Here is a 6,000-nt window from a genome sequence, read left to right as displayed (position 1 = left end):
AACTATTGCAAAATAAGAGTCAAGGATATTTAATAAAACATTTCATTTATTTTCCGTTTTAATAGAGATCGGAAGAGTTTTACACATCACAAAATGTAGAATTCGTCTTTTATGTAGCTTACACATATTCCCTTTTACCCCCAAGATAAGGTTAAATTTCGAGCACATTTTGCTACATATTTTTTTTGAAATTGCTCTAACAGCCTTAATTTTTGTCATAGAGAGGTCAGGTTGGTCTCATTCTTTTGGAAAATGCCTGAAGTTTCTCATAAAGTTATCAAAAACATGGAAAAAAAACATGTAAATAACAGTGTTTTGCAAGAACGTACCGGTACGTCCTTTGGGAGCGAAAGGAATAAATTATGAAATTTATAACTATCTAGGTGATTCAGTCTAAATTAAACACCTGAAATAATCAAACAGATTTTGCCCGTTCATAAAATTTATTCAATATTTTTATAGTTTAATCAATTTTAAGAGAGTTATGGTTGAAGATCACAGAGATATGACCCTTATTCGAACGTACCGGTACGTCCTTTGGGGGCGAAAGGGATTTGTGAAATTTATAACTATCTTGATGATTCAGTCTAAATTAAACACCAGAAAATCAAACAGATTTTGCCTGTTCATAACATTCAATATTTTTATAGTTTAATGAGTCTTTAAGAAGGTTGAAGATCACAGAGATATGACCCTTAGTCCACACATGGAAAGGTGTCATGAGATTCAAGTTATTTCACACTGCACTGGGGATTGAGAATGATACTTCTGGAAAGTTCCTCTGTATTTGTCTTTTAACCCTAGATGCTTGTTACTGTTGTGTTGGTACTGTCTTTTCTGATTGTAGAATGTACTCTGTGTCTGTCACAATCATCATAATTTTAGTAGGTTCCTCAACGTACGGATATCCAAGTTAAGTGTATATATATATATATATATATATATATATATATATATATATATATAGTTTGTCCTACAAATTTAAATGAGATTCAGCTCCTGAAGATCAGACAGGAGAACAGTACTCGAAACAAGGCAGAACGAAAGAATTAAAACACTTCTTCTGAGTAGATTGATCACCGAAAATCTTAAAAGACTTTCTCAATAATCCAATTTTTTGTGAAATTTAAGAAACAGACCAAATGGGATTCTCAAAAGTAAATTTGCTATCAAGAATTGCACCTAAAATTTTGAGAGTTGTACGTACTTAAAGAAACCTTGGCTCCTCAACGCCCAGTGACCTGGGTGTTGAGGAACCACTATCCTCGACCTACTTACAATCATACTTTGAGTTTTGTTAGGATTCAACTTCATGCCCCATAATTTGCACCATACACGAATTTCAGCTAGATCTCTATAAAGGGATTCAACAACGCCAAATAATCCACATTCAGGTGTTTGAATTCAAATCAGGAAAGCAAAAAGTCAATTTTCAATCTGCTTCAAATAAACAAACGTGTTTCATATAATTTAATCAAAACCAAAGACCATTCTCAGGGCAGAAAGAAGCGAAGCCCCTAAAACGATACCAATGGCACCACCCATTTGGCTAACCATCTGCGAAAAGGCATAACCGTCGTACTCCGTTGTCACTTCTTTAGAATGCAGATCGGGAGAGAGAGACACTCGAATGGTTTCATTCAACACGACAGTGAAAATCATGCCTGTGTAGGCCTCGTGGACCGAGTGCCTGTGCATTTCCAGAAAGGTCCTGGAATGCCTACGGCAGGTTGCTTTGCATTCCTCGTCAAAGGCTTTGCTGTAGGATTTGAAAGGATGAAGGTTGTGATGAGCAGGTTCCGGTTGAAAGGACCACTTTAGCAAGTCCAAGATTAGAGAATGGTTGCAGCCCACCCCTTTATAAGAATTTTCTAGGACCGGCATATCACACTGGAATTCTTCGGTTATGTGCTCTTGGATACACTTATCAAAACAAACTCCATATTGTTCATCAATTGAACTCCCCTCCAGAGTTGAGTAATCTGATAATTTTGATATGACTGCATTGAATGTGGAGTTAGGCTTATAGGGAAACTGTAAGCGTGGTTCATCATTTGTTGAATGAAATGATATCAGATGGAATCTGTCACTGGATTCAGATTTGTTAAAGTAATACACACTGTTGTAGCTTTCAAGAGTAAATCTATAACACTTGTGGCCTAGCTGACTAGTAGTATCCCAACTGCCATTAACATTCTCATCTGTCAATTTGACCCAATCCCGTGTTTCATTCAGGGTTAACAGCGAATTGTTCCACGCGCGATGAAAGAGCAATGGATTCACGGCAAATCTTTCAGCAAGGTCAGATAATACACTACCAATGTTAGGGGTGATAGGATTCTGTGTAAGTCCAGCTTCTTCCAAAAGTCTCTGGGTATCGATGGGAGGCCAATGGCAGACAGTAGCTGTAACCGGGTGCTTACCTTTGAGTGGGTATGCCTGAGTTGACTGTGTGACTTGATGGCAATATAGGAAAACATAAATCTGGTACCCGCAAATCATCAATGTTATGATTCCAAGTATAGCCATTACCGTTTTCTCGGCGACTTTCATAGCAGCTTTTTTCAGTCCTGTCATGAATACTCGGTGAAACAGCAGCTTTTGGAGGAAATAAGAGAGAGACAACCCAAAATAGAGACCGAAAATACCCCCGAACTCTACAAATGCACCTGAAAAATTAGTACCACAACTGAATTCTACTTTATATTTGTAATTGGAACTGGATGCAGTCATCTCATTGCTCAAAGACCTTTTAGATGTTAAACACTTGTTTACATTTTCGCCATCACCCAGTAAGGCCAGAACGTAAGAGGGAACGGCAAATCGCATCACAGGAAAGCCCATCAGTGACTTTCGACAAATGGGAAGGTCCGAAATACTGACAAAAGGGCTCGCACCAAAGACGCCAGACCCCTGGTCTTTCATCAAACACTGAATGAAGGGATCGACTGGTGAGGGAACTCTGCAACCAAAGGTTCTGGTAGCCCACCTCTTAACCAGAGCATCATCCACGACCATTTTCACCATATCCTGCGGAGAAGATCCACCGTGAGAATGCGAACCATGACCGTGGTGAGCATGCCCTCCACTAGGAGAACTTGGTATTATCTTGGTTTCATTTGAGTATGGTACATGTACTGATTCATCAGGACCTAGAGTAACGAATATCTGTCCAGCATTTTGAACCATGAAATCAACAGAAATAAGGAGGTGGGTTACTAAAAGGACTAGAAGGAATAGGTAAACAGAATATGCAGTGAGATCACTCCAAGTCTTCTGGATTTTCGGGAAAATAGCTTCAAATCCAGCTTGGATCCAGCCAAAACAAGATAGTAAAGATGCTCCAAGGAATAATCCTAAACATCCTCCTATGTCTGAATAGAACTTGAAAGCCGGATAGAAATATTTCTCGGAGAACACCTTATGTCTCTTCTTAACATCAATTCTCAAGACTCCTTTTTCGGAAACAGACATCTCATCCATGGTACACCAATTTTCTTGAAATTCGGTGAAACCGCATTTCTTCAAACAGGTCTCTGCTCTGATGAAATGAGAATTCAGCGAACACGGTTTCTTCAATTTGTCGTTCGGTCCAGGAAATGTTGCGAAGCAGAGCTGTTCTTGTCTTGCAGCTTCGGTGTAACATCTAGAGTGGCATTTTTCCAACATGTGGCCCTCGTTCACTTTAACAAAGTGGACAGAATAAGACTGTACTTTCAGATGCATTCGATCTGACAGAGGTTCAAAAGGTGTCGCAGAGTTCTCAATAGAAAATTCAGCTTTTGATGAAATATAATATTGGAAACGCCAACCCCTCCTTAGAATATTCAAGGCACGTAGTGAACCATTTGAAAAATCACTGTACTCTTCTATGAGGCTGCTGTAAAAAGACAAAATCTCAGACTTATTCCTAAAATGAATAGTCAGAGTGTTAGAACTGGTCACAGGAAGTGGTTTTAGAGAGTAGCATAGTATATTCTCAGCAGGCGATTCCCACAACAGGGATGACTTAGCGTCGATAGCGTAAACCTCCCTCAACTGTCCTAACTTTATTTCCTTAACAAAGTGCCCTAAGGGAAACCTCGTTTGATTAAGCAACTGAAGAAGAGATGTACCTTCCCCGACGCCTTCGAGATGGAGGTAGGCCTTTAAAGCCGAATGCAAACAGCCTGCGTTGATGTCTAGGCCAAACTCCAACAACGTCACTGGATTCAGCGGAAGATCGGAGCACATGGTGATCGGTGGCGTGTAGGCCTTGGGTCCAACGCTACCTGTGAACACGGTGAAGCTTTCGTGATACAGCTGCCTGTTATTCTCTACGTAATACAAGAACACGCCGAAGGCAACGAGAGCCAAGGCAGCTTCCGTTAGCCTCTCTTTGAATTTTGAAAACCTGGATAACATGCTAACACAGATGCGAGACTGTTGGACGTTAGGTCTAGTCTCACGGTCTCACCCGTCAGTAACTGAACCAAAAAACCATAACGGGAACTTTTCAAGCTTTAGGTGGACTAAATAAATTCTGATTGTATCATTGGGGCTTTTACCAGATGCATATGTTTATAGAGCACTTGGTGAAACATCGATTTTCTTTTCTAAAATGGTTTATTTATATCTTAGGGGTGATTATCTTCCACCCATGCAACTTAAAAACCATAACTGGAACTTTTCAAGCTTTAGGTGGACTAAATAAATTCTGATTGTATCATAGGACCCTCTACCAGATGCGTTTGTTTATAGAGCACTTGGTGAAACATCGATTTTCCTTTCTAAAATGGTTAATTTATATCTTAGGGGTGATTATCTCCCACCCATGCAAATAAGAACTGCTTGCGGTGAAAAATTTATCAATTAATTCCAGTCGTGTTCTTTATGTCAGTAGTCAATAAGATTCCAGATAAGAGCACTGTTTTGAAGCGTGGGATGTTATCAGTAATAGGTAATTACAAAGAATAGAAAAAAAATGTCTTGAAAATAATCATTTCAATCAGAATATTTCAACGAGTTTAATTAGTGCATTGAAAATCGTGGCAGATGACTATGGTTAAAAAACTGTCCTTATGCATAGAAATCCACTATTATTATTATTATTATTATTATTATTGTTGTTGTTGTTGTTGTTGTTGTTATTATTAATAATATTATTATCATTATTATTATTATATCTAATTTCTCTTCCTCATGTTTTGTTAAAATTTTTATAGTTTATATAGGAGATATTTATTTTAATATTCTTAAAATATTTATTTTTTCCTTGTTTCCTTTTCTCACTGAGCTATTTTCCCTATTGGAGCCCCTGGACTTACAGCATTCTGCTTTTCCAACTAGGGTTGTAGCTTAGCAATTAATAATAATAATTATAGTAGTAGTAGTAGTAGTAGTAGTAGTAGTAGTAATAGTAGTAGTATTGATGGGTGCACACATTCAAACTAATAGCGCAGGCAAAGAAAACCGAACACATTTTATGTAAAGTTAAAATGACCTACTTTTTCATAATATACTTATTTCAGATAATACATGGTGAGAATGTCTGCTATTTATATTATCTGCAATTATTTTTTTTTCAATGTTTTTCATAAAACTAAACGGCAAGACAAAAGCAGTAATCTCTCTCTCTCTCTCTCTCTCTCTCTCTCTCTCTCTCTCTCTCTCTCTCTCGTATTTTTTCAACATTCAACATTCAAAGGAGATTTTTTACTATCTCTCTCTCTCTCTCTCTCTCTCTCTCTCTCTCTCTCTCTCTCTCGTATTTTTTCAACATTCAACATTCAAAGGAGATTTTTTACTCTCTCTCTCTCTCTCTCTCTCTCTCTCTCTCTCTCTCTCTCTCTCTCTCGTATTTTTTCAACATTCAAAGGAGATTTTTTTACTATATCCATCGATAGAAATTGTATAGTGAAAAGTTTAAGCAAACCAATCGTTGCAATTTTAATTTCATCCGCTTGGAAAGAAAAGTTACTAAAAGTTTAAATGGGAAATATTTATTTTAATATTGTTACT

Source organism: Palaemon carinicauda, chromosome 11, assembly GCF_036898095.1.
Source record: "Palaemon carinicauda isolate YSFRI2023 chromosome 11, ASM3689809v2, whole genome shotgun sequence".
In the NCBI taxonomy this organism is placed as follows: Eukaryota; Metazoa; Arthropoda; class Malacostraca; order Decapoda; family Palaemonidae; genus Palaemon; species Palaemon carinicauda.
Note: the sequence above shows the minus strand (reverse complement) of the source record.